At 40.7% G+C, this 20,998-nt stretch overlaps 1 protein-coding gene across 6 annotated transcripts in view; it reads left to right on the forward strand.

The window, feature by feature from the left end:
* Window positions 1–20,998, forward strand: part of MAP7 (microtubule associated protein 7) — a 103,247-nt gene that overhangs the window by 32,459 nt on the left and 49,790 nt on the right. The window lies entirely within an intron of this gene.

The following is a 20,998-nucleotide window of genomic DNA, read 5'->3' on the forward strand; positions in this document are numbered from 1 at the left end:
GTCAGCTACCTTTGAATCATAGAAGTAACGAAAGAAAATGCATTTGATTCATTAATACAGAATTCTTTTTTTTTTTTTTTTTTTCCCCTTTTTATTTTGCTATGGTTAGTGCTACTTGACATACCTAAAAGTAGCCTGACATTTAATTCTGGCTTGGTGCTGTCATGTGTTCTCTGTGCAATGCCTGATCCTAATCCATATTTCCCTTTGTGGAGTTGACAGCTCGCAGTCCTTGCACAGAGATGTAGCTTTTTCCTTCCTTCTGTATCCCAGGTGACAGCAGCAGCAGTGATTTTTTTGTGTATGTGTGTTTGTTTTTTGGGTTGGGTTGATGGTTTGGTTTTTGTGGTTGTTTTTTTGTTTTGTTTTGTTTTGTTTTGTTTTTTGGTCCTTGGTGTTTGGCACGTGGGGCTCTGGACGTAATGTGCAGGGGTGGAAGCCAGCCTGTATCCTGGAAACTGAGGGGTTAGATTGGTGGGTGCTTGCACATCAGACAGTCCAATTCCAGATAGTGAAGCCTCAGCACATGTTGCACGAACTGGTCATAATATTGTCACTCGACCTGATGTCTGCCACTGTCTTTAGTTTAAGCTGTGGCTGTCATATCAGGCTTATCTGGAAAGTGGATTGAGTGGAAAGTTCTTTAATAATCTCCAAATCAAGTTATGATATTGAATTATGTCTTTTTTTTTTTTTAATATATATTATTGATGCATTTGATTAAATGAAACTTAGCCTTCCTGGAAATAAAGGAGTGCTGGCATTGATAACTCATTACTGTACATACGCACTTGGCTCTGTTTGCTCCAGTGATTGCAAGAATCTCTCCTCTTTTTATTCCTGAGCTTAATTTGCAGACTTTTCCTCATGGAAGTTGTGGATTTAAGCAGAAATACAGAGGGATGCTGAGCTATGGAGGAGTTGGGAGGTGAATAAACTGTGGAAATAAGCTGGAACCACCCATTGTACCTCAATTCCTGACAAGAGTGGGATGTTCAGATGTGAAAGGCTGGTGTTTAATATGTTGTATCGCTGATATCTTTGGAAAATGAGTTTGTCTGAGTTACTAACACTGGCTTCAAAAGCACTGGAATTCTGCAGCAACAAGATAATGGTGCAAAGTAGAAATGGAAGTTCAACAAAAGCATTGTTGAAGGATGCAAACAGAGATAGCATTTTGTTATAAGGCTTTGATCAAAGAATTGATAAAAAATAAGGCAAGCCTTTAGGCTGTTAGAATTCATGTAGATATAATTCCATTAGTTGGTTATTTTTCAAAATAAACTGGAACATAATCATCAAATTACCAAATTGAACAGGAAATTATGGGGAGGTAGGGACTACTTTATTACTTGTAAGCCATGCTATAAAAACAGAACTGCTACAGTTTTCAAAATGCATATACCGTGACAAAAATTTGTTAGTAGGAAATAAAAACAGAGGACAAGGTTGTGCAAAATGGTCCAAGAAGGTGGGGAGAAAAAAAGACACAAAACCATGGAATAGCTTTTGCATATGAGATACAGTCATGGGCACATTTCTGTGAGTTTCTTCTCCTTCCCTCCTTTCATCCCCTTGCAATGTTGCAAAACATATCTGTATAAACAGAAAGATGGCATTGAATAGGGGCAGCTAAAGGTGCTGCTCATGAAATAAGAGGTTTGGCTCTTTTTTATTACTTTTCAAAATGAGGAAGTTTGTAGTGAAAGATAGCTTTACTTGTACCATTCTTGGGTGAGGTTAGGGCAGTGTGAACTGGTATGATGAGAGGCCCATTGTGCATCCCAAACAGCAAAATAAGTTACTGGATCAAATGTGAACAATAAAGCTGCTTCTGTCTGTCTTTCCTACAAAAAGGTGTACAGATTCCTTGACCAAAAAGCAAAGTAAATTAAATAAAGTAAAAACCTGTAGATAAGAATATGGATCAAGTAGTTACAGAACTGTTGTTTTCTCTGTCTATAGAGATAGAAGAATCTTTTTTCTCATGTATGCAGAGCAAGTTCCAGAGTATGCAGAAAAAGCAGATGTTTCAATACTTGTAGAAAAGGAACCAAAATTAGTCTTTCTGTGTGTCATTTTGTTGGTGTTGTAGTTGTTTGGTTTTTTTTCCCTTCATTAAACAACAGAAGATTATAGATACTCATGTTACCCCGCAGCAGAGCATCTTAGGAAAAAGATGCTCATCTCATTCAGGTGAATGATTTATGTGGCTTGTTCTTTGGAAGTGTGCAGCAACTGCATGCAGCAAAAAGAGACTTCTAGATTTGGTAACAAATGTTCTCCAGAAAACTTCAACATTAAGTTTCCTGAGGGAGTTGTGGAAAAAAACAATAATGAAACTCCAGTCTTTTAGATTGTACTATTTTGGAAATTACAATTATATTCTTAAAGGAAAGCCTGAGGATAGCTGAGACTTAGTTATATGCTTCCTTTAGTTAAGGAAAACAAAGAAGTTGTTTATAAATGACTGCTACTTGTATGTATGACCTAGTTTTAGAATATTATGTTTTGAGGTTTTTAAGATATCAGAGGGCATTGATAGGAACAGCAGATTTATAGGGTCATATAGCTTTGACCTGCAAGCTTAGGTGGTATTTTTAACACAAGGTAGCTGAAAAAGCATTTAAAACCACTGTCTGCTATTTTTGACATGTCTAGCACTTAAAAAAAATCCATATAATCCTCTTGAAACAGATGGCTACAGTGAGTTAAAATCCCATGCTAGGATTTGGGCTTTTACCTGATGTTGAAACCAGTGTCATGACATAGGGATGCATCACTGACTTTGGAGGTGAAAACCTGTTTCAGACTCATACTTAAAAAAAATAAAAGGTTGCAAAAGCACAAAGCACAGTGGCTTGTGCAACAGTTTGCTTTCCTGAACTTAAAAGAAGCCTGCAGTGTTTACCGGTGGGAACTGTGGAGTCCCTCTGAATTTAGTCTATTATTTTTATTTCTCACAGTTTGTGCAATCAATATCTAGGCTATGCTGGAATATGGAAATCAGTGTTAACTAACTGTCTCTAAACTTTTACAATGCGAGGGAGAAAAAACAAGAAGCGGAAGTCTTTCTTTAACTTCAAATCCTGTAATCGCTTGAGCTGCCTAAGTGAATGCAGGATTCGACCTGAAATTTTTGGTTTAAGTAAATGTAAGGACAACTCAGGCTGATTTTTTTTTGGGACAGGGCTGAGATGAGGAGGAAGGTGTTGGCAGTGGTTTCACACAGAACTAAAGCATGCTTAAGACAAAAAGTCCAGCTGTCCTTCAGCTATCCATAGAGCCACTGTAGTGTTTCTAGAGATGGTGACAAAGCGTTGGTGTTCTTGTCCAGATAACTGGAAATAATTTAATGTGGTTGGTGATTAATAACGAAAAGGCATACTAGTTCAGTGCGCTTGTTTCCTGCATTTCTTCAGTAGGAAAAAGAGGCAAACGAATGGGACGCTGAAGTGTTGACACACTTCACTCTTTATGGTTCAGTTGCTCGGTAGCTAAAATTTATCCCAGGTGGATTCCGACAGTTAACCAGAGAGTAATCTGACCCTTCTAAATGCAAACGTAGCTGCCTTTCCCCAGCCTAGCATGCACTGCATTTAAATTTCACAAATATAACAACCTGTTCTGACTCTTCTATCATCTATTTATAAAATATAAACATTTCAGAGGAACCTGTTCTGTCCAGCAGTCTCAGTAGGGCTCAGCCCGGACAGCCTTGCTGGCTGCTGCCCAGCTGCTTCCATTCCCTCCTATTCACTGCCACCCACTGGGATGCTCACTTCTTGCTCCTACCTTCTTGCCCCATTTTCTTGCAAACTGCAGCACTTAAGGAGCTTCAAGTTATATGGGTGATGACAGGTAGACAAATCTCAAGGAACTTGATGGCAGATGAAGAAAGAACCTAAATGCAGGATGGTAAAACCTTTTTTTTTTTTTGGACATAAAGTTTTAACATGGTGCATGCATTCCAAACTTTCTTATACTCCCCTTGTTACCGTCACACAGTGAATAACCTCCTTAGTGAGTGAAGGGCATAAGATATGCTGAAATATGGGAGTTCTGTAAGAGATGTCAGATTCTTTGTGGAAAGCAAAAGAAACTAATAGCTCCCAATATCTGTTTTTTCTAAGGCTCTCACAGCAAAGCCTGCTTTAGTGTTCTTAGTTTATTGTTCTAATACCTGCAAATAGCATTTGGGGAAGACAGCAAGCATATATGTAACTAGCTTCTTGATGACACAGTAAACTTTGTTGTCTTGATGAGACCTATGTAATGGTATGTTTAGGTATGCTGGGAATGTTTCTGCTCTCTGGTTAAAACTTAGGATAACTCTGGGTAATTCATGTGAGGGCAAATAAGAGGTGTGAGCTGATCTTGAGGATGCATTCATTTGGGAAGCTGAATCTCTCTGGACTTCAGTGGCAGGTTGCTGTTAGGCACGTTGGCACACACTAGATTTAATCTCTAAAAAACTGGTGATGTGAAACAATGTTCTTCACTCCACGCTTTGCTCATTTTACCAAGAGAGAGCACTGCAGTTTGATGACCTTCCTTGTTCTCCATTTTGTAGTGCGGCTTCAGCTGGCGGATACATCAAGCTGCAGAGAGAGCACAGAGTGCATTCAGAGGGATGTGGGACGGAGTGGGAGATTTGGTTGTGTTGCTGATAATAGGAATGACCTGGACAAGAAGTACTGCTGCTGGACCTGCCAGCTGAGTAGTTTGAGACTAGGTTCTTGTGAAACAGCTTGAATCTGCTGTGGTCATGGTTTGTGTTCTTTTAGCTGAGAAAAATGCAATATATGTGTGCCTAAAGAGTGCCTTTGGCTTGCGTAGTTATAAATAAAATATCTCTGCTGCTTTAGTCTATAGTTATGCAGAGGCACAGGAGTGATAGTAGTGTTACGAGGACAGATTTGGAGTAGTTAATTATTACCTTTATCTAATTAATCATACATCTTCCCTTCAGCTCCACTGAATACAAATATAGCAGTTGAATCTACAGACTTCAATAGCCTGGGTGCATCCATGAAAAATGGTATGCATAGTACTGCAGCAGACTTCAAAATATACCTGAACATGATCTGTAAACAAGGCTGATGCTCCAGGTTGTCACTTTCTGCAGCTTTCATGCAGTTGCCAAGAGAGACCTGGTCCCATGGAGCCTTGCAGCCAGAGTCATTGAGTCCTTTGCTTAATGAAGGTGTGCCTCAGGGACCCCAGGGCTTGTGAACTTGCACACGCAAGTGTGACCTTGTTCAGTTTGTCAGCCAGGAGTGGGTGGTGTGCCCATGACTTGTGAAGCCGTTCATCTGTCCTGAAAATAAACATTTCATGCATTTTGTCAAGTCATAACATACATGCATTTGCAATAACGGAAGCACCTGCAAAATAACACAAGGCAGAGAAGAGGTGGTTATGTTTATCATGATATTTCCTCTCTGCTCCAGCCTTGCAGCTTGTTGACACAGTGGCCACAGGAGCCTTGAGAGGCTCTGTGGTATAGAGAGTATTTCAGCATCAACTCCTGCCCTCTTTTTTGTTGTTCCTGTCTCCAAGGCATGTAGAAGGATGTGGAAGAGGTGAGGAAAGGAAACAGCAGTGGGAGATCTAACCCTCACTTTTCCCCTTCGGAAGCTTGAGCTTTGCTTTACGCTTGCTTTTTACATAGAAATGCTCTGCTTCACTACATGGTGATTGGAACTTCACATGCTAATGAAGAGGGACTGTGTGATTTCCTTCCCCAGCTCTCTTAATTATCGATTACATTGTTTAATCTACGCAGCTCTGCATGCCTTCTCTTGTTACAGCCTCTAAAATAAGTGATCTAAGAATTTGATAATTATACACCTTGGAAATTCTCATTTGTATAATCGCGTTGTTAGATTCAGAGCTCTCCTACTCACTCTCTAAGTAGTTTTATGGGAAGACAGAACAGGATATTACTGTTGGCAAATCTAGGAATGGATTCTAGCTTTTGGGAGTCTTTTAGAGACTGCTGAAGCTGAAATATCTTCACAATAAATTTTCTCTACCATTTGGAAACAAGGGGGACCATTTGGAGACAGGAGAACAAACTATTTGTCCATTGGTTGCAAACTAATTTTTTTTATTTAACTCCCTGTTGCCTTACTCTGTTCCCATGGGGTTTCATCTTCAGCTAGTTGACAACGGCAGTACATGAAGAACTTCTTGCAAATCTCACATTAAAACTATTGGTACTACTCTTGCCAATGTTTCAGTACTAAAAAAGAAAGCCCTCAGCAATAATGGGAGCTTCAGTTGTCCTGTAGCAAATTCATGTGGAAAGCTTAGAAATCTGTATTTTTTAAATGACGTGGTTGCTACATCCCTGGCCTTATCCCTTGCTGTGTGCCAGCATCTGGAAATTAATGGAAGATGAATATGGTGTCTTTTCTCCACAAACAGAGCTAAAGGCCGTAGAGTAACAGAGCTGTTGCAAATGGTTTTATGAAGCCCAGAAAAATCACCCAAAACAAACAGGCTCTCAGCCACAAATGAGAGAGCTGCCAAATGTTATGTAAAAGCAGAGAAATCCTTAGAAATCTGCACTAAGATGTCTACATTTTTAATACACTGTTAAGCACTTAGCCTTGGGGAGGAGAGGCCCCCACAAGGCTTTCTCCAACTTTTCAGTGAGTTCTGTTCAGCAACTGTTTCTCAACCAGTCCATTTAAGCCTGAGTGCATGTATTGAAAGATCTAGGCTTGTGTGTGGTTCATTGAACAAGGTGGCTGCCTAAAATCAAGAGTGTTTCAGTATTGTACTTCTTGTCACCCCTTGCTTTTACCCCAGCTGACCTTTCTGCTCTTCAGAAGAGAACACACACACTGTTTAGTCAGCCCACACTTATTACTTCAGGTCACTTGCATGGTTCACACAAAAGTGGGGAGAGAAGCATAAATGCAAATATTTTCAACCATCTGCTCAAAAGGGTAGGATGGAGCACAATAGCCTGGGATGTCTGCTGTGTTGCAGTAAGTTTTGGTGGGCTGTTCAATGCTGGTAGCAGTGCAGAAGCGCAGCTGGCTTGTTGGCTGCTTGCTACCCTTATTCTTTGCTGGGAAAGGGGCTGTCATGTCTTTGTGGTTGGGTTAGGGGCATCTGTAGGTAGGGGCAGACCATCGTAGATCCTTTTTATTGTATCCAAAGTGTTTTATGATAGGAACTGCTCATAGCTCGTGGTCAGTGGAATGCAGTGAGCTCACCAACAGTGCAAAGTAAAAAAATACGGATACTTTGAATTACAGATACTTTTGAAAGTAGTTTACAAATAAATATGAAAAAAGAATATGTTATACTGTAGTTAATTATTTGGCTTGTGCTTCATGTGTTTAGGCAACTAAACTCTCATAAGTCTTATATAAGCTTTTATATAATGTGCGTTTTCTGGGAAAAAATGGTGACTGGGCCTAACTTGACCTTGAATGTTTGTCATATTCAAGACTTACTGGATGATTCTGCTAAAATTCAGTAGGCAATTTGTTTATATTTAACTGCTGTAGTTTGTTCTGGTTTGTGGCTAATAAGCCCAGAGGAGGCTATAATTCTTACCTGTCTGTCTGCCCTTGTGACTTTACTTCCTTGTTTCACTGGACCAGTGCAAGGTAAGAGTTTGTTCTGTAGCAGTTACAGACTCCCTGTGCGGTTCAGCTCCAGCTCTGGTAGATAGTTTAAGTATCTTTGAGCCATGCATAATGATCTCCTGGCTTCAGATAGGGACACAGATCTTAAGTGTATGTATTGGAGGGGCTGCTTGCTGGGTAGGAGATTTGATTGCTGCTGCTATTACGAGAACTTATTTAATACATGGAAATAGATAAGTTATTTAACTTTTTATTGAATGCATCTTATAGCCCAACTCGCTATAACACTGTGATGCATGGACTATCTGCAGTACAGTGCCCTTCTCTTAGGTTTCATATGGTCCCTTACTCATTGCAATATCACAGATTAGATATTGAGGAAGGTGAACAGTTTCCAAAGCCAGTTCATAGTGTTCATTAGCTCCTGACCGAATAATAATGTCTTTAAAAGATTTTCTTAGAACATCCATGGAGGATTATTGTTCCGCCACTGATTTGCTGAGAGTGTCACAGACAAACTCACATTCTTCAGATATAATGATAACTCTTTCAAGGGGAACATCATGTAACTCCTAGAACATTTTGAATGTTTACTGTATTACCAAAATTATCTTCTCATACAATTACAATTTTTTGCATGTCTACTTCAGCATTACTAGCTGAATTACTTCTAGTCATGGGTCTGACAAGCAGTTTGTCATGTTCATTAGAACTTTAGTACTTTCAAGGTGGTATGATACCTTTTTGCCAGTGTAAATATATGACTTTATTCTAATAAAAATGTGGAGAAAAAATGGAGTTATACATATCCTGTAAATGAAGGAAATTCCACAAATGAAGCTGTAATTCTACCAAAATTAAAATCACTTTGTTAATTTCTGGTAACATCATCTATTGAAAAAAATGTGGGAGACTTATACTCAGGAAAAGTCTGAAAATTATTTCCCAACTCAGGATCAAATCTCACTGCTTGGAGACTTAGTTTCATCAAAATAAAATCAAACACAGGTAAAGCTTTTGTATAGGATGCAGACAGATTTGTCCGTTTTCCCTCTACAAACTCAAATTAATGAATATTACTTATTTATTAGTTACTTTCTTCTCTTGATGTAGTAGTGGGAGGCTGCGCTGTTACAGCTAAATTTAGACTGCTCTTAGTTTACAGATGGTTAGGAGGAGATGACAGCTAGGACTACCTACTGCTAATTATACAGGTTTGAGTATCAGTTCACTGTGACATTAATTACAATTAATTACTTATAGTTTGAAGAGGTGTAGGCTTGAGATTTTTTTTCTTAGTCCCTGGAGGAATTTCTAAAAATAAGGGGGTAACTAACCCCCATCTCTTTGACTGCATGTGGGCACTGATGCAGCCCTATCATCTGAAATCAGGTGCCATTGTTCAAGGCACTGTGGAAGTGCCAAGCAAAGATCTCTGTCCTTGAAGGTCTGACAGTTTAAAGCCATCAGAATGTTCAGGAGTTGCCAAAGGATTGTGTTTCTCTTGATAAATAATTGAAAAAAAAAACACCAGTCTGCTGGAGAGCCAGGATGGCCAGGACACTTTATATTCTTTGCAGGCAGCATAATTTCAGTCCAAAATAGTCTGTATTATATGAGAGCCCAGAAAAGGATTGTAATTTAGCAAGGAAGGCCAGCACTTTGTCCTATTTTGATAGCTACAAACAGTTCCTCAAGCGTTTGTTTCTTGTGACCTTGCTGAACATCACAAGCATGTGTTTAAAGTTAGCATTTTATATTCAGCTTTGCAGTGATGTAAGACCAAGAATCAGTAGGCTCTGCATATTTGTTATTTTATTATTTCACACTCATTTTTTCCCCTGCTTCCTTGATATACTATTTCCCAGTTCCTTCTTAATGTATTCCAAAACAAAGGTATTTTAAGGGAATGAGAACAGATTTCCCACTGGTCTGCTGTGATCAAGGCTGGTAAAGCCCAACAAAGGAGGCAGAGCAAATGCCCTGTGTGAGGCGCATGCTGCCAGGCCTGTCACGGGGCCAGAGGGCCTGAGTGGTGCTTCAAACCTAAACTTCTGTGTAAAAAGAGAAGGGAAATATAGCCCTTTCTTTAACAGAGACAACCCTGTGATTTGTTGGGGAATACCTGGCGCCAGCCCCCTGTTATTGCAAGGCGTGTTCACATTATGACACAGTGTTGTATATGGGCTCAGCAGCTTGTGGGCATGGTGTGTGCAGCGTGCCTGGATGCATTCAGGGTGCTAGTTGAAGTTGGCACGCTCACTTTCTGCAGCAGCTGTAGCTTTTCTGTTCCTAGTTCTGCTTGAGAGCTGTTTTTGGTGCCCTTGGATCTGGGCTGGTGCAGTGCAAAACTGACTGCTGACAGAGCAGGGTCAGGCTGAGTGTGCAATACAGACACAGAGCAGTTGTGAGAGCCATGGCAAGGGCCCAGCATTCCTGCATGAGATTGCATAGGGCTGATTAAAGAATGTGTAATGATGAGCTCAAAATGCTTCCTCTATAAAAATGGTGTGAATTGGGGTGTATCTCAAATGCCTGCTGCACGGGGAGCAAGCAGGAGCAGTTACAGCTTGCATACACAGCTGCTGAGCAATGGCCTCCCTGGGTTTGCGAAGACAAGAGGATTCCAGTGTATGCATGCAATCTGAAGAAAAAATAAAGTCTGTTGGAGATCACCTTGTTAGGAAGTGGGATTTGCTGCTGCTGTCATCAGACAGCTGGAGAAAGCCTCACAGTCACAAGCTGCTAACAGATGAGTGTCTTCAGACCTAGAAACCAAGAGATGACTTCAGTACGTCCCAGAGAAATTCTTGGTGCATGCAATCAATGAACTGACATGGAGCAATGCTTTCTTTGACAGCTGACAGCCAGAAATGGGGTATGATGTAAACGTTAAAGGTACATTTAAACCGCTGTCTTGCAAAACTTGGTTTTGTATAGTGCTTCTCTCTGATTGCATGAGCTTCTGGCACTGATGTTCTATTAAAAGCAAGATAAATGCATATTGAAAGTAAAAAGTGCTGACATTGGAGTTTTTTTTTTTTTTTTTTTAAATTGCCAATCTAGCATAGTAGTGGGTGAGCACTAATGAATGTAAGTTAGCTGGTACTTCAGTTTTTGGAAATAATGTTTTAAATTGTCTTGGACAGAAACCAAGTGCAACTTGTAATTGTGTCCTATGTTGTGTATCTGTGATAAGAAACTTAATTGTTCTGGAGTTACCTGGGATGAGCAAGATGATCTCTTACAGCAGCACCCTATGTGAATGTACTAATGGCTAACTTTAAAACTCATCTTATTTGTCTTCATCCACACAACATATTGTGCACCATCTTATTTCAGTAACACTCCAAAGAGCTTTTATCTTTCCGTAGTCAGAAACTCATGAGAGGCAAGCTGCTGGCTGCCCAGTCTCTTGGAGAATGCTGTTCTTTCACAGATGAAAGGGATGAAACATGAATTTACTGAGAAGGGATATCCAGAGACAATGTGGCAACAAATCGTAACTGCTCTGAAAGAAATTGTTATTACAACACAAAGGTCCAAGTCTTGTTGGATGGTGCTACAAGTATGCATACACAAACAGGAGTGTGATGAAATGACGGGTGCTGGGAAATGAGCAACTACAACTTAGTGGTCATTTGGGTCTGTAGGAAGACAGGGACTGTCAGTGGTGTTGTGAGGACATGGTTTTGAAGAACTAACGCTCTGCTACCAAGAAAAATTCAGCACAATTGCTGTAGCTGTGGAAGATGGCAGAGCAATGAAAAGCACTTCCCTTCCTTGGGAGCTGCTTGCTGTTATTGAGACACCATTAATTACAAAGGCTTTATCTGGGATTCTGGTGGAATTTGCTAGTGTTCAGCCTCAGTGAGTTTGTCACTCTGAGTCCATGTCATAATTCTTTGTGATATAAAATACTTTTAGGAAGGACTGAAGTGTGCCTGATATGCCTCTTTCTCCCTGTGGAATGGCAACTGGCAGGGCAGGCTCAGAAAGGGTACACTTCTAGGGAAGGCCATTTGCATCCTCCAAAATTTCCACCATTGCAAAGCAGGGAGCCTGGGGAAAAGTTTGTTCCTGGCCCAATGCCAGTGGTGACTCATCTGCATGGCCCCAACTGTTGTGTAATCAAACCTTGGTGTCTGTCTCCCACATGAGCAAAAACTTGATAGCATCTCCTTAAGCCCCACAATTGTCTGCTTGGGGATCCTGAAGGCAGCTGGTGAGAAACTCTGCACTACTGGTACAGAGCCAGCTCAATTCAGTGATTGTGTGCACAAGGAAACGTAATGGCTCTGGCAAGCAGCCTTTCAACCTGAGCACAGGGAAGAGCTGGGTGAAGATGGCCTGCAGGTGAAGCAGTGCTTCTCCATCCACCTCCCCCATTACTCACAGAAGGGACGGCTGATTGCCCTGGCTGGAGCCCTTGGGCCTCTTGTCCCTGGCTGCGAGGGGCTGCTGGGTGCTTGGGAATGTGACTGGATGTGGGGAGTGATGCATCACTGTGTGCGGTTGCATATTGCCACTGCAGCTCATCTCTCTCTCTCTGTTTTTTTTAGTAGCTTTTTGTAATGTATACATCATTTTATGATGCACCTTTTTCTGTGATGAAACAGAGCATTTAATGCATGTTACAATGTAATAGATTGTAACTGAGCATATTCCAGTGGTATAGATAAGTCACAACAAACACTGTCACTTGACAATCCCATTTTTCTCTATTTTTGTTGATCAAAGAAAAGGATCAGTGCCAAGAACATGCTCTATAAAAAAGTTCTGAAGATACACAGAGGATGCTATTTTTTAGTCTAGCAATTCTTATAAAATATGTACTGCCTAAAGAGAGGGACCCAATTACTGTATCAACTGTTGTTAACAGGTCCTCATTGTTTCTGGAGGCAAATTCAAATACACTTCGTGAAATGTTGCCTTTATTCTGCTCTTGGTGATAGCAGAACTTTATTTTGTTTTATTGGTACCAGTCTGTGATGGTGAGGTTGCTGCAGGGAGGTGGGAGGCGTAGAGGTCTAAACTCTCCTCTCTCTATCTGGAGTAAAAAGGAAGCCTCTGTGGATTAAAGAGATGTAATTCCATGAAGCATGTTATTGTTGTTGTTGTAAAACCAATGTCATTTGCACAATAAAATAAGCAAGAATTTTAATTGCTGGATTTGAGTTTTCTAAAGCAGATGGCAAATAATAAAAATTGCATAACATTTTCTAGTAAAACAGGTCTGCTTTAGTCTCTTTATAACTTTGCAAGTTTTAAATGGCTTGGCCTCTGTTTCTCTTCTTTATTCTTCTGAACCAATGGCTGAAGAATGACACTTGGGAAAATAACTTTTTTTTTTTTTTTAATCTTGATAGAAGCCCAATAGGATGATTTCAGGCCACCAGACTTCGGAAATTTGGTTTCAGATCAGTGCTTCCTCCTGTGCCTGTGAAAAACTGGTCAAGCTGGCAACGCAAAAAGTCACAGCTTGTGCCTGACAGGGATGTGTTAAACACCGGAGCGCTAAATTTTTTGTCCTTTTATTTTTGCTTAACTGAAGCAGCACCCTTCCTTACAGATGCATTGCATTCATCAGTGTTTGCCTGACTTGCCATCCCCATGCACCAAGTGAGAACGCTCCTCCCCAGCACTCCCAGGGCTGAGCAGGACTGCTCTCTGGCTGCTTCCAGCCTCTGCAGGCTGCCCCTGCATCAGGCACGCTGACCTTGCTTTGCTCTCCTCTGCTGCTACCCAGGCACCTGCTGCTGGACTTGCAGGAGAAGGTGATCTGATGCTGCTGGAGAGAGGCATGGAGGAGGTGTTTGGGTGGAATAAGGCTGGCTGGAAAGAGCAACAAGCAGACAGGTGGGAGAAGAGGAGTGCAGGCTGGCAGGCTCGGAAACAGGAGAAGGAGGTTGAGGCAGTGCCTGAAGAGGTGTGGACAGGGATGTAAGTTCAGGAAAGGAGCAAAGGATGCAGTTCAATAGGGAAAGGAGAGGAAGAGTGCAGCTGATGAAAAGGAATAGAAACTATTGACAAAACATGTTTTTCCCCACCTGGTGGCAGGGTTGTTTGGTCTGCCAAATTAATGTTTACATCAGAGAATACATTCTCTAGATTTCCCAAACTGTTTTGATGTTCTACTGCTGGGAGGTTATAAAGTTAACTTTTATTCTGATTGAGTAGGAGGTTTTGTTGTTGTTGTTATTTATTTTTAGGTGACTAATCTATGTCAGTACATAATGCAGTCTGCTTGTTAATAATGAAGATTCCAAGACCAAGCATTGAAATGTCAGGAAACCCCAAACAGAAATTTACTTGCTTAACTTGATTTCGTATACCCTATGTATGTACACAATCACATATTTAAAAATTATTCTGTGCTGTGTTCTTGGAAGTTAATAGTGTTCTCATCAGTAAGGCTAAGCAAGTGTGAATAAAGTAAAGCGTTGATCTGTCTCAGCAAAGCTGCATATGTAACGTTGTGATGAAATAACTTAATGGAAATTTCATGCAAAATCTTTTCTAGGTCACCGTCTACAAACTCTTTGGGGTTGTAAACAGTTTGTGGTTTGTTTACTAGGAACATCAGTTTAAACACAAAGATCTGTGCAATTTCTATTACTAAGATCAAGGCATTTGGTGGGTAGATATATCACTTATTGATATCTGTCTGGAAGCAATATGATGAGACAAAAATTGTAGTTGTTGCTCCTTTTAGGAAAGCAGGCTAAAAAGTGTTGGGTTTGATTTATTTTCTGTACCAATCCATTTTTATGTTTGCTACTGCTCTGGAAGATTTAGTTTTCAAGGATTATCAAAACCTGGGTACTGCTGAATCCTCTCAGGCTGGGTTTAAATCATGTAATGTGTTTAAAATAAAAGCTGACCAATCAGAGACAAAAGATTTCCCTGAATATTAGAGGGAAAAAGAAGTGAATTTTATACCTCCTAAGGCTAAGAGCTGCAAATTATGGCAGTCAGGAAGTGTAATTACCAGAATGAATAACAGGCCACCAAAAGCAAGTGTGATGTTTAGCTCCACTTTTTGGCCAAGATGAGCTCTTGTGTTGGCCTGCTGTAGGCACAGCTCTCTCACTGCCAGTTTCTTCATTTAGCATGCTGTGTCAGTAGATGAAACCAGCATGACAGTGCACTTCTTCCTTAATAAACAAGGTCATGGTGCTCTGGTACGTAAGAAGCTGCATCTTGCAGAAACCTCTGCACCTTTAGTTTTACTCTCTGCTCCTTTTCATGGAGCACTAAATGTCTCAGGCTGTTAGCATTAAATAATACTACTTCTTCCCCACCACCCCGTCCTCCTTTCTTGCATTTTGAACATTTTTTTTTTTTTTTTAGGGATTCGTAAGTAAAAGATTTGAGAAGCTCTCAAGAAAGGCTGTTGTCAGTGCCTGAGCAGAGCAGCTCAAGTGGGAGTAAAACACTTTCAGTCTCAAAGTCACTTGGCTGTTTTTGCAGATGTATTTTTGTCACTGCTGCCAGTAAGATGAAAATAGCAAAAAAATCTATAGGCTAGGTTGAAGTTGTCCTGTTTCTTTCTCTTGTGATGAGCCCCCATTTATTCTCTCACAAATGAGGCTTCACTTGAAGTACAATTTTCTTGACAGAGGCAACAGGATGAGACTGCAGATCCGTTTAAAGCAATTATGGGATGAAGGCCAGGAGCCCACTTAGTTTGGCGGATACAGTGATTCTGACTTTAAAGTAATTTAAAGCAGAGGAAGGGAAATCTTGGATAATGGAGATCTCTTAAGCTTGATTGTAGGTGGCTTTTGTTAGGAGTGGAAAGCAAAGGGAATTGGCTTTCATGCAGCAGGGTTATAAGCAGGAATCCAGAGAGCTGCTGTGCTGCTGGTCAGAGCTTTTAGGGCACTAAGAAGGCCAGAGAGCTGGTAAAAGTGTTTTAAAAGCATTTTAGAGTCAGAAGTAGTGCAGTGGTAGAGCTATGCTATAGGTCTCATCTACATCCTTGAGTGAGGTGACAGTGTAAGATAACTTCACTAAAAAAAGAAAGCTTTGAAAAAGAATAGACTTGATTTTGAACTTCCCTTCTTTTTCAGCAGAGACAGCAGTGAGTGTTTATCCTCACCTGGATATAGTGCCCCTGTTTGGGGATGTCCCCATATGGCAGCAGTTACTGTAGAAAGGGATTAATTACCATGAGACACAAAACCAGTTGTGCCTAGCTTTTGAATCATCAGTGTGGTGTTGCCATGGCAGAAATGCCACTGACAGAGGCCTGCTCCTTCTCTTCATGATGAAGTCACCAGGATGGTTAGCTGCTCACCTCAGTGTGTGCGGTGCTAAGCCTGAACAAATTTGGGAAGAGCTGGAAGCATGGAGTTCAGCAGGAGTGGAATGGCTTGCGTATGTCAGTGGGCTGGCAAGAAGAAAGCATGTAGTCTGTGAACTTGCAGGAGTCTTCTAAGTTAATCTTAGACATAGCTCATTTTGTGGCAAGTTCATTTTAATTAAAAGTATATATTACATCATAAGATTTTAATTTTTTTTTGTGTTTGCTTTTGGGGACCTTATCTTCTCTTATTGCAAAGCTGAGACCAAAGAAGTTGCTTTGTTTTTAAGTGGCTAGATCTTAGGATCAAATTGCTTAGTATATCAAAATGTAGCAGAGTATTCATTTTTCCCTTAGTTCCATTCACCTTCCCTTTTGTGGAGTTGCAGTCTGTTTTTTTGCAGAACTCAGCCTGGTACCTGCATCGGTCACCATGCCCTCTGCAGAAGTTGGTATCAAATAATGAATACTCAAGCTGCTGTCCTCAGCTCAAGTGATTTGACCTTGCCTTCAGTGCAGTATTGAATGCAGGCAGGTCTGAGCCGAGTTCTCCAGTTGCCAGTGGTAGGTGTAAGCTGCCTTGTGACTTGGATGCTCTCACAGGAATTACCTCATTGTTTGGAGCAAGCTCTCTGGTCAAAGTCCAGATAAGAGACTTCCATCCTGTAAAATGTACAGGTGTTGCTTTTCATCCTCTGAAGTGACCTTCAATGCATGGCCATTACAGCACCAAGCAAATGGGTCCTACCATCCTGCCCATGGGGATCTGCATGCCATAGCAGCAAGTCTCAGGTCTTGATGAGAAGCAGGAGTTGCTACTCCTTCACCTGGGATGAAAGTGTTTTGTCCTTGAGCAATAGGATTGTAAATTGATTGTTGTAGGCCCAATATGCCCCAGGCTTGGTTTACTTTGTACACTGCCTAAGACAGTCTGCATAGCTCATGATGTGTTGGTAGTCTGGAAATGAGGTTGCTCTGCAGTCCCTGAGGTTTTATTTTATTTGGGTGATGTGTAATTTAAAAGCTTCCTCTCATCTGTGTCTGGCCAGACCTACCAGCCTGCTGTCAACTGCACAGCCACTGCTTTGGTAGCACAGGCTTTTGCAATAGATAGCAGGCACTTTTTTTTTCCAGTGGTTCTTTCACATCAATGTCATTCTTTTACATTGCAGTAATTATGTGATGAAATTATCCAGAGGAAATAATATGCATGTCTGCTTTCAGTAAATAACAGTAAATAACAGTAAATAACAGTAAATAACAGTAAATAACAGTAAATAACAGTAAATAACAGTAAATGCTGTTATGTTTAGCTGTCCTTTGTCATTAAGAGAGCCTAACCAGCATAAGGGTTCTTCCTGTCAAGTCACTCAGTCTGCTCTATTCTATATTATTTAATATTTTAGGATGTGATACTTTAAAAAGCCAGCATGGTCAGCCAAAAGTAATTTTTCATGAATATGCATCTCCCTGTAGAGCAGTTACATAATTTTAATCTTAACACACACACACATGGAGAAAAAAAATTCATCCTTTTTCTTGTAGTTACTTGCATGATCCTATTTTGTCTGTCGATAGAAATCTACTTATGCTTCTGTTTTCAAGTGTTTTACAACTTGGTGCTGAATTGACTGTGACAGTTTAAAATTACCTGTTTGTTTTCCTAGTCTGCAGTATGATGAAAACAACAACTTCTATACTGTCTTGTGAGTAGTAAACACCAATGCTGTTGAGTTTTCATTTATACTTAGCTCAGTCCAGGCACCTGAAATGAAGAATGTCAATAACAGTGTACTTTTGCAGTTGTACGGCAGCTCTGATGGTGGACTTCTGTGTTAAGTGCCAGAGGAACAAAAGCTGGATGTTTTTAATTAATTTTTTTTAAAATAATTTTTTCAAGGGTGTTACTAATGAGAATGTTTGTAACACAGCTTTTTGATTGGAGCTCTAGTGGCATAACCAAACCCAGACTACAGTTTTCTGTAGAATTTGCATTAAGGAGCCTGAAGATGTTGGGCTTGGAAGTGTTGTGGTGTTACCACTGAAGTGGTAGGTTCATTAGGGAAATGTTTGCAGCTTCTGTTTATGAACCATCTAAACCAGGGCTCTTAAGAGGGCTTCTGGTTTTGTCTGGATGGGAGGGGTCTTGACAGCAAGTGGTATAGGCTTTCCATCCTCATGATTCATTTCTGCCCATGTGGATGCTCTCACCGAAACGCAGTAACTGAAAGAATGACAAGAGTGTGCTGTCACTGCCTCAGAGCCCCCAACAGGCTCACAGCTTGTGTGACTGAGCTGCTGCAAAATTCATCTTCACATCACAAGTCTTTGTCCCTCTTGCAATTTATTGCTGGCTCCTATGGTCCTCATTACCCAGGTATTCCCTTGCTTCCCCTTGTGTGTCCTTTGCACATGAAGGGCTCTGCAGCATGGCTTCTCCAGGGTGGATCTGTTTTCAAAACTCTCTGTGGGTAGGACTTGGCTGCAGGCAGGCTGCTTACGTGCTCATTGCAGGCTGGCAGCAACCTGCAAGCCACCAGTTATTACTTCCTGCAGGGAAGGGAAATTTTACTCTGCTTTTGCAGGGGAGGAGTGGAGGAGATGTTTTATGTGAAAAAAAAATGCTCGTGTTTAGTTCCTGTGTTTCTGCACAGTTCAAACGTCAGAGTAAACGTCTCAGACACAGCCAAATGAGTTTCAGTAATGAGAAAAGGAGATGGTTTGGTTTTGTGTTCAGATTTTTGTGCTTGGGTGTCTGTGTTTGATCCACCTCCATGCTCCTCAGCAGGGTCCTGTTTGTAATATTTGCTAGTTGAAAGTAAAGAATTCTCTTGCTATCGTGTTTTGAAGGACTCTGATAACTGTTATGTGTGCATGCATAAGAGCTTAGAAAAGCAAATCTAGCACAGAGTTCAGCTCTTTATTCTTAAAACTCAGTGCCGTTGCTTTCAAACAGAACAGCCAGGTACTCAGACAGGTACTGAGGAGTTAAGTGCTAACTGTGGATCAGTATTGAAGCTAGCAGGTTTTGTCAGCACTGACCTGTACCTGCCCTTGGAATACACCCCACCCAACATAGCAGTACTTCAGCTTTCATTGGCGTGCCAGCCAGCTGCTGTTCAGGGGTGTGATAAAGCTGCCTACAGTAGCTCCACTTCATCAGTACTGCGTACAAGGGGGTCTGTCTGTTCTCTGCTTAATTCTGACTAGTTCCAACTATAGTTTTTTCTGTTATGCATATCTGGCATAAGATACCACATTAAATAAGCTTAGGAACAAAATAGTGGTTTTGGTTTATTTTGGGGGGTGGGTTTGTAAGTAACTGAGTGAATTTTGTTTAACACTTGATTTTTTCTGCTGTCTGTTGTCAGCAGTTTCTGACTAAGGCACTGGCTTGTTCCAATTGACACTACAGGTGCCTTCTCCATCTCCGAACTTGCACTCCATCTCCCTTGTGTAGTGAAGTAGCTGTTTGGTCTAACTAGGGAATTAGCTGTCAAGTGGCAGGGACAGAAAAGCTTATTTTTTCTCTCTTTCCTTTTAGTTTCTCTTTCTCTGTCCTAGATATTTGTTTCTTCTGTCTACTTTTCACTGCTACTGCCTCACATGCATGGAGATAGAGCAAGCAGTGGAAAGCTGTATTTTTACTTCATTGCTCAGTGTACATTTTACCTGGAGGTAAAATCTGCATGCCTTGGTCTAACTTGTGCATGTGCTCTTTCCTGTTGGTGCAGCCCTGTCAGTTCCCCATTTCAGGTGCTCTCTAGGGCACTGCTCTTTGGTGGATGCTGTTTTGCCAGTGGGTGGAATCAGCACAAAGGTCACAGGCACCAAGTTAAAGAAGTGCACTTATCTTTACTTAAGTTTAAAGCAGTGAGATAATAAGTGAAATGATATGGCAACAATAAAACAGAACAAGACAATGCACCTAACCATAACCTTACTGCACGAGGATAGCGATAGTGATTAAGAAAAATACATCACCAACTGCCCTCATATTTTACCATCATTCAGATCTGCAGTCCGTGGGGAGGATTTGTAGCAAGGAGTTGGAAAGCCTTTCCTGGTAGCTGGGAGGTCCTATGCAGTGCATCTGCTCATAGGTGAGGTCTCCAACTCCACTGCGAGAGGATCCAGCTTTTATGTTGTTGAATAAACAAGTTTATGTGACAGTTATGTTTAGTAGCACCCATTTAGAACACTGAAAGGAAAAAAGAATGAGTTTTGATTGTGGCAGATCTTAGGAAGTTTGAAAGTGCAGGTGTTGGCTGTGCTCAGATGATCTCCCAAAAATCAGGATGCTTATGGGTAGAATGAATTCTTTGTTTGAGATATTTAAAGTGGCAGAGTACTTGATCATATTAAGTCAATTTTCATTCTGACTTGGATTTCATATTTGTTAGGTCCATCTGTAGTTTCTTCCGTTGATCAGAGGAAACTTAATATAGTCATTCTTTTCAATATCAAATGTCTTTTTTCTTACAATTTTTACATTTTCACATGCGATTTGGTAAAATGATGTGATTTTTGAATGCTAAGCTGTTATCAACAAAACATTACATTTGATCAATGAACATTTGATCAAAGCCTTTACTATTTCCCTCCCCTGCCTGCCCTACAAGAAAGACAGAGTAAGTGTTGAAGCAGGTTCCTCATGCTATCTTTTATCCTTCATGTTCATCCTGAATTATTCCTGTAGAAGGAGATAAAGGAGAAACAAAGACTTTCTCAGGTCATACAGGTAATCAACCTGCTGAGATTGAAAGGCTGGAGTGTGGAGGAAATTGCTTGGAGCCTGCTGGAAAAAAAAAAAAAAAGTTATTATTTTCTAGAGTGGAGCTAATACAGGAAGGCTTGTTCTGTTTTTAAAGCAGTTTTGTCCAACACATTTCTAGTGAAATTTTCATTTAAATTTACTTTTCTTTTCACCTCCCCTAGTCTATGTAATACAACTTTCTTTTTGTCCTTGCTTCCAAGTATTTCCAAGATTTTCGTGGAGGGTTTTTAGCGTTATTACAGCCTGTCTTTACATTCATCCCAGATTGCAGTGTTTTGTAGTTGAGCTCCTGGAGATGAAGAT

Source organism: Phasianus colchicus, chromosome 2, assembly GCF_987193195.1.
Source record: "Phasianus colchicus chromosome 2, bPhaCol1.hap1.1, whole genome shotgun sequence".
Taxonomy (NCBI): Eukaryota; Metazoa; Chordata; class Aves; order Galliformes; family Phasianidae; genus Phasianus; species Phasianus colchicus.